Here is a 14,106-nt window from a genome sequence, read left to right on the forward strand (position 1 = left end):
AAGGGAATGGGGTCTAAGGGGGCCTCTTTATTTGCCATGGGATTAAAAAGGAGATTATGGAAGGGGCAAATGGGTGGATGCCATGTGGACTGAAACGGTGGGTATGGCAGGGCCTAAAAGTAAGTGGTCAAAATTGTACTTTTTTATAAAATACAAAGAGAAAATCTCTTATAAATTCAAAAAAATGAACTTTTCTCTAAATAGTTGAGTAAAAACCAATCCTTTCTCTCTCTAATGGCTGCCAATTTCTCCCCCCCCCCCCTCCTAAAAGGGGGTCCCTCCAAAAACATGATGATCATTCCCTCCCTCTCTCTCTATTGTACCATCTCTCACTTCTCTTCACTTCACCTTGTTTCTCTTTCCTTCCTTTCAGTTTTCCCTTCCAAAAGCTCTGCAGCAGAATTTTGAACCTCCTTTCCCTCCTCAAGCTTACTACATTCTTGAGGGCTACATTCTCCTCAAGCTAAAGTTCTCCATTACTCCATGGGCTTCACTAAACACCTCTAGCTAAAGCTAAAGTCTACATCATATCCTTCTGCTACATCATCCCTCTTTCGTTCCTCAACAGGTTTCTTGCTCCTTTCCATTGAGCTCTCTAGAGAGGATCTACTTTCCTCTCAAGCTTTGCAATAATATCTTCCACATTAAGCCAACAAGCAGGTGCAGCAGTATAGCAGTAAGTGGCATCCTTCACCTTTGTGTACCATCAAGATTCTTGCTCTTTATACAACTGAGAACATGGATGTGCAATGTTTAATCATAAGTATTTGTGTGTAGGTTGTGCCACTATTTCCCATTCCATCATCAGGTACTTGACGACCTAGGAGTGTCATTTCCATTTCATGCAGCAAACGACAATGGATATTGGGTGACGATGGAGTTAAAACAAATAATGCGAGTGACAATGCAGCCCAGCTCAAGAGGTGCACACAAGGTCTCAAGGAGACACATGGATTCTTGAGCACACCATTGGAAGGGAAGAATCATGGAGTTCAAGCAAACACAAGACGGCAAGAGGCTTGCGAAGGTGCAGCATGTGTATGTTGCTTCACAATTGAAGCTAGAGACATCAATGGCTCCATCGAGGTTTCCTGAAAATTGTAACTTTTACTCCTCTTGCAAGTTTTTCGGTTATCTATTTAGTATTTCTGCCTTATGTGTTGCTTTTGATGATTGCAAGACTTCCATTGCTTTTTGTTCATGTTTACAGATGTTTTTCCATCCGATTTTGTAGAGTGGGAGCCAATAGAGTCCTTCACAGGAACTTTTGAAGCCATCCACACTCAGCTTGGCAAGTTGCTCTATGCTGGTTGTCAATCCTCTGAGCTTGCCTCACGTAACATTTTTTTTTTATGATCATACGTATGACGCACCTAGGCGAAATGGATATGGTAATCTATCTTTGGTTCACTCACCAGCCTTGGAGAGTTTGGAATGGCCTAAGCCAGACAGTGCCTTGATCGAAGCAACCAAAAGGAGAATCAAGGTGGATGTGCAAGCAGCAATGAAGTGCACCTATGGTTCCCATAAAGCCATGGTAACATGGTTTATGTCTCTTCATGTGTTTTTGTTTATATTTTGACTTCAGAGTGTTCACAGGACACCAACAATGTGGACTTGCAAAGGGGGAAGTGCGAATCAACGGGTTTCTTGTAGCTGGATGGGAAACTAAGGTGGTCAACCACCAGGGAGACATAATCAAGTGCTTTGTAGTTGCTAATAAGGTAGTGTTTAGATACCATTTTGCGAAGCAAAGCTTATCGATGGTCTTTCCCTATAGAAGATGGAAGTTGATGATGGGAGAATTGGAGGCACTAGACTCTAAGGTTGCTGCTAGAAAATCAGTTGACCTACAAATACATCTCCATGACGATGCAGTGCACCACATTATAGTGAACAATGACTGGCATCTTAGTCACCTTCGCGTGTATCTTAATCTCAGATATACCTTGACCAAGCAATATCTCTTTGAAGTCAATGAAAAGATTGTTCGCTCCAGGAAAGAGAAGAGCTTTCTATGTGAGAACGTTCCGTTTCCGCGAGGTATTTTGTAAAAGCTTGTAACTGACATGGATTTTGTCCACATTAATGCATACGGTGTTTTGAATCCCGTTTCTGTGCATACTTGTTTATTCTTAGCTTGTTCAAGTTTTTGATTGAAACGTGCAATTTATATGTTGTGGAGCACAAATGTTTTCAATATTGGTGTCTTTCAATGCTTTGTCGCGTGATTTTAAGTAAAATTAAAGTTTTAAGTTAGTTTGACATTGATTTAAGTGCTTTTTTAAAAGTGACTTTGGGTATATAAGTGACTTTCTAGTTTTTAACTTCATTTCTCACATTCACAAAACTCTAGCTTTAAGCTCTCTTCGCATCTTCTTCGCGAACGAACCCATGGCAACGTCTACTGATGCACTTCTCACACAATTGGAAAAGGTAGGACTTGCAAATTGAGCACATGAACTACTCAGTGTGTTTGAGGGGACAATTGACATGCAGGCCACTGCCAACCTTCATGCAGAGGTATTCAAAAGCTTTCTTAACTACATGGCATAGCACATGGAGGAATATGCCATAATCTTTTAGGAATCCGACACGGCGTGGTTGCCAGTGGTCTTGAAGCATCTCTATGCCGCTGACAAAAACTTCCAGTTTCGCTTGTTGAGGTTTATTAAAGTCCTCACGGAACTGGACTTTAAGATAGAGGATGAGGATGATCTCATGGATTTGGGCATGGGGTGCATAGGTACCCAATTTATTTCATGGGACATGGTTCTGGCATTACTTGTGCTTGAGGGCATGGACAATGGAAAATCAAAGGAAAAAGTCAACCAAAGACTTCATGTGACCATTGTGGAGGAATCAAACGAAGTTATCAAAGAGATAGATGAGTAGGCCGAAGCATCTATGGTACTTGTACTCTTGTAAGATCCCAGGACCACTGAGGAGGAAGATCAAATGATAGAGGGAGATGAGGTGCTGGAAGAGGTCCCGGACCTCCAACTTATCACTTTGCATCCAGTGGTGGTGGATGATCGTCAGTTTTTGTTCCTTGACGACATTGCCAAAACGTTAGGACTCTGAGAAGATGAGTTGCTTGCAGTGCTTGCTATCTATGCGGGCATGAAGGATCCCATTGGGAAGGAAGAGAAAGTCATTTTTCAAATTGATTTTGAAGACCAAGATCTCCCAGAAATCCTCTCTTTCCTCTCCAATGAAAACAAACAACAATTGGTGCAAACAGTAGCAAGTACGCTAGTGGAAATAAAATCATGTGCCTCTTTCTACAAAAGCGTACCGGAGAGCGCATTTCATCCACACAAACCACTGATTGCAATTGGTAGAGATGATTGATCTAGCATCGATCTTAGAAAGAAAAATCTTGAAGAGAGGGATAAAGAAAATGAGGTAAATAAATTTTAACCTGGTATAATTTCTAGTATTCCTTACTACAAGTGTTAATATCAATTAAAATGCTTTGCATACGGCTTATCATGTTGATAAGTTTGCAATGCGTACTGGAGGTTCGCGCAACGTCTCCACGGGTAGGGATAGCTCTCTTTGGCACTACCTGAGCCATCTGGGGCCATCGATTCTTAGAGTTGCTCACACAGAGTTCTCCAAGAATGGTTCTGCAGAGCTGCTAAAGTGTAAAGCATTAAGTGGCATACTCGCTGAAGATTTTCTCAGCTTAAATATTCACAAATGTATGTTGGTAGACCGAAAGGCAGCATTGTATGCCTTTACAGGCAAACACCCAAGCTCAGTCCTCTCCCACTGCGCCTTGGAGCCTAGGTCAAGAATTGACAAACCCAGAGGGAATTGTAAAATCCCTTGGTGTTAAGTTAGCCATTTGCCCAATACCCAAAGATGTAATTCATAGAAAAACCAATCGACCATGACGTAATATCCAAATCAATAAAGAGTAAATGTTTTTGTCACCATAAAGTACTTGTTTTTTTATTCATATTGTTCAATAATATTCATTTTTTCCCGCCGAGGCACGTACGTGCATAGAACCTCAAACATGCAGCCACCGGGTAGCCAGGGGGAGCGTCTCAGAGATAATTTTGTGAAACAGGGTGACGGGGAGGCCATACGGGGTTAAGAAGGGCATGTGACGCATCGGCGGCGCTAGGCGGGGTTGGACGGGGCAAAGAAAGCCCCTGTGCGCCACGGTGTGTAGGGAGAAATTGACAGAATTGCTCCCTGTGCACCGTGGCACACAGGGGCTTTTTTTGCTCTGTTCGACCCCGCCCGACGCCACCGATGCGTCACATGCCCTTCTTGACCCCGTACGCGCCCCCGTCACCCCGTTTCACAAAATTATCTCCGAGGCGCTCCCCCCGACCACCCGATGGTGGATGTTCCAGGTTCTATGCACGTGTGTGCCTCAGGGGGTGAAAATGGAGCCATGGTGGTGAACTTAAATTTAAGATATCCAACAATTAAAATACTTATAAAAAACAATGTACAAATTAAAATTGAACAATTGCACGAAAGGTAGAAATTTGTCATTTGATATTATAGAAAAATATTACAAATCTCATGAAGAGAGAGTACATGGGATAAACTACAAACTACATCTTATGAAGGCATCCTTCATTTCTTAAATTTATTGATAAAGCTAAATCCGTATTTTTTAAAGTTACACGCTTTGCATGCGCCATACAGGAGACGCCATCTTGAAAAAGCTGCACCAAAATGTCTTCGGCAGCATCCTATAGTGCCAGTAAAACTGTGCGTTGTATTCTTGTAACGGAGTCACTATATTCATCGATCATCTCTCTCACCACCCAAGAGAAGGCCACTTTGGGTATGATTGGCTCAGTTATCTTTTGATATTTTCTGATCTCACGTAGAGCCACTATGCCTGGCCTCCATCTCCGCTTTTTTTGTGTTGTTGGTGGTGGTGGAAAAACCGCTGCCTAGCCCATTGAGGAGGATCATCTTTGTATTTTTTCCTCCTCTCATCTTGGGTTTGCTGCTCTTCTAGTGTCACCTTGTCCCTTTTCCTTTTGCACATTGCTTGGCTCTCATAGGGATTTTTGAAGGCTTTGAGCTCCCAGCCTTTTCTTGTTGGGTGGTGTGAGCTCTATCTCGTGCCACCTTTCTCTCTGTTTCTGCTCGTGCTTGTAAGTTGGCTAATGAGCTCTCTCAGCCTCAGCTCTCTGCCTTTCCTTTTGCTCTCTCTCTGTCTTCTCTTCTTTTCTTGTACTCTAAGGGCTTCCTTCTCAGCTGCCTCTTTCTTTTCCCTCTCCCTTTGTCTTTTTCTCCTCTCTGGCCTCTTTTGCTTTAGATACCAGGTCGCCTGGTATTACCTTGATTACTCTTTCTTTGATTAGCGATGGAAACTTTCGCGGCGTAGTATGTTGGGTGGCCTCAGCACCAGTGGTTGTGGCAGGAGGCGATTGCGGTGGATTTTCAAGCGGACCTCGATATTCCTCTTTTGTTTCTCTAGTTTCTTGCGTTGCTCTGTGAAGAGGTGAAATCAGTGGGGGATCTGGAAGAGGTTTGTGAGTGGCATGGGTTATATCACCGAGACCTTCAAATATGTGTCGCATGTTGCTTAGATCATCTGGATTTGATGGTTGGGGAGGCTCTTGGGTGTTTGGTACGGGCTGGGGCACTGTGTTATCCACTTGTGGTTGGGGATGTGGATTTGAAGCCGTAGATTCTGCATGGGGTTCCGACTGCGGATTTTCTGCGGTGTGAGTGGTTGTGGTGGTATTGTTGTGCGTAGTGCCAGCCTGCTTGTGTGAATCGTCCATGTGGTGCAAGATGTGAGTGCGTATGCATTTGTGCTCGAGTGGATCTTTTAGAATGTACAAACAAGAAATGAACTTCAAGTTATGATTTTTGACTTATAAAGTACTGATTTTTTAAAAAAAACTTAAAAACTCAATAATACCATTAAAAATCCAAAATCGTCGAAATTTGTTACATGAAACCACTGATTGGGGCATCAACAAATCACGTGGCATTACAATGTATGCTTAATATGGGAATGGTTAGTGTCAAAAATTTATTGGTTTTCCACCCAACATCTGCCATTTCGTCGCCTTGTCGCCAACCATCGTCAAAATTGATCTTTTGCATTAGAAGCATGATATGATTGCGATCGCCTCACGCTAACCACTTTCTCTATTCTGCATTTCAAGCTTCTTTGCACTCTAGTCTTCTTCCTTCTCTTCTCGCTAAAACTCTGTAGAACCAAAACCAATTGAAAATTTCGTGCAGGGCATTGCTCTTTTTCCTCCCACCTCCATGACTTGTATTTTTAAAATACATTGCTTTTGCTTGATAGTGTGAGCGTTCCATTCCTTGGCTAGTCCAAATGCCCAATGAGCCGAATGTTGTCAAGAAAAAATGAGCTATGAGAAAAAAGAATATGTTGCAGAAATATAAACCTTTAGTTCAAACACTGATGTTTTTTACTATAAAGACAAAGTGTTCAACCCACCATGTAATGTGTTATGTGTGTCTCCCCCGAGGCATCCACCATTTGTGCTGTGAAACTATTGATTACAAAAAAAAAAAATCATCTACAGACTACCACACAAGAGCACGCTTAATTCCTAGGGCTGCTTTGTTAGCTTTGTAGGTGGTAATGTCACACACCTTTTTCCACAATTGAAACTCATTGGGAGTTTGGGAGTTAGAAAAGTCTGAAAGCATATGCCTACCTTTACTACCACCCATAAATATTTTATTAGGAAGATCCTGTGTACTTCTAGATGCCTTCCTATCCTTTAATAGGTCTACTACACCACCATGCAGGCCAACGCTTGATAGAATAGATTCAAGTTCTCTGATACACTCTTCCCTTATTTCTGCAGGCTCCATCTTCCAAGCATAATTAATATGGAGCATCAGCAACTTGTCAAGAATTTGTAGACGGGCATGAAGAGTACACACATACACATTTATCAGAAGAATCGATAGAATAGGATCCCAATTTGGATTGTCCATGTCTCGATTAGGGTGTACACTCTGGTTACAACTGAGGATACCTTGAAACCATTGTTGGAGTGCTTTACCCACTGTTTGTGTAGTGGTCACACCTTTCGCAGAATTGACTGCAGCTTTGCCACCCTTACCCTTACCCTTACCCTTACCTTTCACAGACTTGAATGTAGCTTTGCCACCCTTGCCCTTACCCTTGCCCTCAATTCCTAATGAGACTTTATTGTGGCAGCAATAAATGCATGGAAAGAGGGTCATTGCACCTTGCTTGCATCCTAACATACACTTGAGATTTTTCAAGTCTCCTGCCAAATGCCACTCCACTTGAAACGTACCCAGACCTAAACCTGCAATCGTTGTCCTTCTTGTTGTTGTCGAATGACGTCAACGATTGGGGTGTGATTAAAATACCATTTGAGAGACTCATGTGTCTCATGTGGGAGATGAAAAGCTGCCAGCCACCAAATATTATTCTCGGATTGAACACCTAAACAGGTGTTTCCCTTCTCGCTGGCATTTAGCTCAACATCAATGCCCACCAAGGCTCTGTTCATAAGCATAACGCTTACGTTTTGAGTAGTTGACCTTTGACAATATGGCACTCATTAAGCTTCATCACAAATATAGCTTTGCCATCACACTCTTCATGTGTCAACCCATAAAGTCTGATCATTGACTCCTGGAGTTTCAACAAGTCAACATAGATATTATTGAACTTGTTGTAACAAAAAGATTTATTCTCTTCTAATGGCAGGACATCCTCCACATATTGAAATCCACCCAACAAGCTTACAACATCATTATTGGTGCACCTTTTTGCGACGCTAACACTGTAGGGAGTTGGCAGCAACCTAAACAAACCTTTTTCTTTGTGACCTAGTGTGACAAGTCTATACAAAGCTTCGTCGGCCTTGAAACTTATTCATGCGCTGTCACACACCTCCATCATCTCCTGAGGTGAAACAATGTTCTTTAGCTCATTGAAATACTTATGGCCCAAAACTTTAGCAATGCCAGCATTGAATGGATCATCCAATAGCTCCACCAACTCCTTTGGTTTGATGCTATGCTGCAGCGAGTATGTCCGATCGTTTAAGCATTGGACTCGATTCCCATCATCGTCCGAGCCAAGTTTCTACATATTGAAATAATATTACAGCAAACTACAAAAAATGTATGAAATTAGAAGCTTGCATTTGTATTCCTATCGAGTTTGATGGATACATTTCTTTTGAGCTTCACCGCTTGAAGATAGCATTGACATCGCATGTCTATTGTGCTTTGTGAATGTGATAGCCCAATGGAATGTGTGTGAGATGATCAATTTGCGGGCGCATATTACGTACAGTGTGTTGTAGTTGAACATAATTTTCTAGACGATGCTCTTGCTCCATTTTTTGATGCTCTGCCTTTTTAATAAGCTTTGATATCTCGTCATTTAGTTGCTTTGTCTTCTCATTGGCTTCCTCTCTAACTTGTTGAATATCTTTCACGTACTTCTCTTGCAATGATGAATAGGCAGCATAAAGATGTTTTCTTGCCTCCCCTTCATTGAAAAAAGTTGAATGTAATCTCCAACAGTAGCCAAACAGTCTGTCTCTCCCATCTCCAATAAAACGCAGTAGCTCCGTGACATTACGGAGAGGTGGTGATACATTGGTCATTGGATCACCAGCGTAAATATGGCCATCAATCCATAAGTTGGTTGCCTTGCATCCATGGTTCCGTAGTAGCTGGTCTCCAGCATTGGGATTAGATGTGCCAAGTCGTGCAATTGCATACTCCTGCTCTAAATCAACATTTAATCGATATTGTTTTGATTTGTTAGTAATGTCTTGCAGTGGTAGGGGATTGAATGACATTTGTGTTAGTTAATCAAGAAAAATTAGTGAGAATGTATAATGGTGGTTGCTACAAGCAGGTGAAGGTGGCTATGGAGGAAAGAAGTGGAGAGTACTCAGAGTTGGGGGGGGTGAGGAATTGTTTCTACTTGTTCTCAACCTGAAACAAGTAGAAACAAGTAGAAACAAGATGAAGTAGAAACAAGACTACATCCTCAACCTCTTTCCACTTGGCCTTTAAACCTTTTATTTTCTGTCTTCAAGGAGTAGCTCTAACTTTTCTTGGAGTTGAAGACTTGCAGCTCAAAGGAAAAATTCATTCTTTTTTCTATTCAAAGTACCTTGCTTTGTTCTTGACAGTTGGGCATAGTGTCACTGAAACTCCCTCAATAGTTCAATGATGAAAAGTCCTGCTTTTGGATTTTCAATCCATATCAAAAAAGTTTAATTTGTAACCCGTTCACAGTCATCCATGAAGTACTCCTCTTTTAGTGATAATTTGAATTGCTCGCAATCTCTTCCATGCTCCTCCATGATTCCCCTTACATGGTCTCTAATCTCAGGGACCACAATAAGCTTGAAACTATGAATCATATCCAACTCTGGTACCTAACTCTATCTCGTTCACATAGCCACGAAGATACTTTGTGACATCTTTACCTTCAAAATGGTCCATTTTGTTCACAATAGCTTGAAGGGCTTTGGTTGTTGACACCTTCCTTCTTTCTGCAGCTTAATGTTGTTACATAAACATAGCAAATGCTTGAAAATGTTGCATTGTACCTTGATCAAAATGTGTGCCTTGTTGCTCTTGTTGATACATAGCTTTAGTTATTTCTATTGATATTGTTGAAAACAAGTCTTTGAACCCTCAACCTAGCTGCTTCGCATCGGGTTTAAAAGCATGTCAAAAAGTGTGCGGTCTAGCTGGGAAGGTGTGAAATCTTTGGCTTTGAGAGTTTGTGATGAGAATCACAAACACTTTGTGAAAAGGTATTTATGGAAATCACCAACCCTCTTTCTAGAGATGGCTTAAAGTCTAAGGGCGTCCGTGATAGAACAGTCACAAACCCTCTTTCCTATTATGGTTGGAATCTGCTTGTTTTTGTAAGCGAATTTGTTATGAAAGGATCACCAATTCACAACCAATTTTACTTAAAATGAGAAATTAAAAATTAAAGTTTTAGCCATGTAACCTATCTGTCATACTGTATACAAGCACAAATCCCATTCAAAACCCAAACCTCTTTCATGGAATCTCATAGCCTCGCCCCCAATTACATAGTCATAACTTCAAACATTTAAAAGGAAATCACGAGCTTCCACCTTCACGACGGCCATTTTTTGATTTTGCAAAGAATGAAGAGATTCACATTGAATCCCACACACCATTTTGATGAAGGAAAAATCTAATTCACTCTCTCACAAGCTCAGATACAAGATGGTGGAGAGGCGGGATTGCACTACACACTTTTAGAACAACCATGAAGAGAATTGCACAGAAGGAAAAAATTGCACGTTTTTTTTCCCATAAGAAGAAGCCCCCCCCCCTCTCTCTCTTCCTCATAACCAAATGTGTTGATGTGTCAAAATTTGGGCCTTGTTTCACATCTTGATCAAAACTAGATCAATTTTAGCTCGTTTTTATCCAAAAACATCCATTTTTTATGTGAAAATTCCCAAAAAAAAGTCTTAAAAATCCCTACATTTGTGGGATCACTTGCATAAGCATAGATATGCATCAATTTTCATCACTGTTCCATTTTGGGTTACTTCCCTTGCAATTTTACAACAACATTCGTTAGTTGCTATTTTTAAGAAGTTCTTGCCCACATTAGTCTTTGTATGTGGGATGAGTGTGCCACCATGAAACACTTGGAATATGTACATTATAAAACAAAATTAGGCATCTTATATAGGAGGAAAACATGCAACGGTGCCACATCCATGCCAACAACTCCCGTAGGTATGTACATGATAGAAACCGCAGTAGCCGCTTTAGCATATATCACAATATGTACATTATTGCTTTTGTTTCCATGCATATAGAAGTGTCAAAAGTGAGGTGAATGGTTTTATTTCACATTGTGTACTGCCATCGTAGGACAGCATGTGAGACACTAAAAATGTGTAAAATAGAGCTTTTCCTTCCTCTAAGTGGGATTTTTTGTTAAAACCAATTTCTGCAAAAAAAAAAAACCCTAATCAACACCTCCCTTTGATACCATATAGGGTAGAATATTCAATGCTTGAGGGGGAGCAGAGGAAGGAAGGCAGAAGGAAGCTCACAAATAAGCCATACACAAAAAGAGGAGAGTCTGTATGGATTTGAAGGATACAATAAATATACTAAAGATGTTAAACCACTTTAACTTGCATGTATTCTTCATCACTAAACCTGATCCTACATGGTTTAAGGCAATTGACTAGCTATGGTAGCCTTTCCAAATAATATGAATATCATACTTAATGATATAACAATAAGAGAGTAATACAGATATGCATAAGCGTGATGTGATGTGAATGCGATATATATATATATATATATATATATATATATATATATATATATATATATATATATATATATATATATATATATATATATATATATATATAGAGAGAGAGAGAGAGAGAGAGAGAGAGAGAGAATGACATAGGAGATGGGTACAATCTCTCCCCATGCAAGATCAAGCATTTTATTTTTGCATCTATTTACTTACAAACAATGCTTATAAAAATGATTACAATTGTTCACACTTTAAACATGGATCATAAAGAGCTCTCTAATAATGAAAATACCCATACTTGACTATGAATTGAATAACTATAAATCAATGTGCATTGCCACAAGGTCCAATAGTGGCAACTTTATTTCTTCAAGAGCCATCACATTATTGTCTTGCACGTATCATTCAATGATCTGCTCTAACACAACACGAATCAAGTGCTTATATTCCATAATTCAATCCAACATTGCATCGTCCATAAAATGTACCAAATAATTGATAAACAATTTATCGATAAATAGTCTCCATTATAGCCTTTTTTTTTTTAAATCACAAAGTAGTGTAGACTCCAACATGGAGGCGCACGCTCTTTGTGAAATGAGAGCACCTACCTCAAGAACAAAAACCCTTTCTAAAGGGGTGGAAAACTTGCTAATCTAATGCTTTACAAACTAATCCTACTTTTTTAAGTACACATAAATACTCTCTTGTTTAATAGTGCATATGGTTTCCCATGCATTTTTGTGAATGCATTTCGGCATCCCAATCATTGTTCATGTGCATTAGACACTCTTTTTGTTCTCCAACCATGCATCAATTTGCAAGATCACTAGATAAATGGATCAACTTTCAAAACAAAGCTAAGCTAGTCACTAGCTCTAATTAAAATTTCTCTCACCAGTCCTAAATTGACTACAAGAATGGGAGCCTAATCCATAATATCCCTTCGTTACCCGCTATCTCTTGCACCCATTTGCCTTTTTATGCCAAGAGTAGTTCTTATCTACATGTACCTATTAGTGTTAATCTCATATGTATATTATGACGTACATATAACCTATAAGAACCCCATGAATGCATACCAAAGGCATGTATTTTCCATCGGTTTTTCCTTTATCTAAGTACTAAGACCCTAACTAGTTTCTCGTTAACCCCACTCCTAAAATAAAGTTACAATCTCTATATAGCAATGGAATAACTGATCTCCAACCACAAAGAGTGTGCTTCACCACTACTCATAAGCCACAGTTCTCTAGAACCTCTCCATCCCGAGGGAGTCATGTATCCTTATGGGGGAATTTCATGAGGATTTCCATCACCTGAGCAAAAAAAAGAGAGAAAAGTAGAATTTTAAGCGAAGATGACCAAAACTTTGATATTGCATGATCGTAAAAGAGATAAAGTGATAATCACACAACGTCACCAAATTTAATTTGGTCTACTTAAATGATTATCGCTCTAGAATTGGCCATTTCAAAGAGAGAAAATAAAAATAGTGGAAGGACAAAGATGGCTAAGTTTTGGGGCACCTAATACCCCAAATAGTTAACAACACAAAGTCAAGAATAAAAATCCATTTTACAAAAAACCCGTTTTGAGTAAGAAATGAATTGTGTCCAATATTGTTCAATTCCTTCAATGGACATGGTCATTTTAATTTTCACCCCAAAAGTGTGGGGTTCAATTTTCAAGAAACCCTAGAATGCGTGAGAATGGTAGCCAATCCACCAAGAAGAGATTTGTAGACGAAAGGGTAGTTTAAGTCCTCAAAAGGGACTACTTTTTGCCCAAACTTAATTACACTCGTGGTTTAGAGTGTTTTATCTAAATCAAACTTACCCCAAACATGTCAAAATTGTAGCTTATGTCCAAACCTAAGCATACGATACCAATTTGGCTATAAGTACATACTTTTCAAAGAGATTGAGATGGCCACAATGTGGAAGCCAAATTTTTTGTTCGTACAATTTTTTGGCTTTGGAGTTATGTCTAGAATTGTCAGAAGAGAACATGTTTTGATGCTTTGTGGGTGTTAGTATGAAGGTGAATTACCAAGGTGTATTGATATAGAGCATACATACAAGTAAATATCGGTGTAGTCATGCAAACCCCAATGATAGGTATGCAGAATACAAAATATGAAACTTTTTATACTTACGTACAATCAAAATAATGTGGGGCTATCGCAACCCTATACTTACAGTAGGAACCCATTGGAGCTAATGGAAAAAATAGATTGGTTGCATGAAAAATTCTCTATGTGGTGTAGCATGGGATTAATCATGAAAACATGTTGTTTTTAGTTAAATGCATCACTACATTGTTTTTGGAAGCTTTCGTAACCTAAGAATCAAGAAATATGCATGATACTTATTTTTCCCATGTAGAATGGGTTCTTAGCATCAAGCTCATGGAAGGATGGTTGAAACTTCACACATATACAAGGAGTATTGATTTTTTTTTCCAAAATCTTGAAAAGACACTTTTATATCCTTTTACGTTAGAAGAATATGTATAAAAGACACAAGTTTGAGCTAAAAACCAAAGGTACACTCGATAGTTTTTACTTGGAATCAAACATCCGTGTGTCTCATACATCACCCAAGGAAGAGATATTCAACGTAAAACCGATTTAATCCCCTCACAAAATATCTATATTTATACAAATTAATCCATTCAATATTTCTATGCATGACAATATGAGAGAGAGATAAAATTTAGTCAATTTGACTACATCCTTGTATTTAAGATGTCTCAAAATTTTAAAAGTAAATATCTATACGTTTCAT

This window comes from Adiantum capillus-veneris, chromosome 18 (genome assembly GCF_014529385.1).
Source record: "Adiantum capillus-veneris isolate H3 chromosome 18, ASM1452938v2, whole genome shotgun sequence".
Lineage (NCBI taxonomy): Eukaryota > Viridiplantae > Streptophyta > Polypodiopsida > Polypodiales > Pteridaceae > Adiantum > Adiantum capillus-veneris.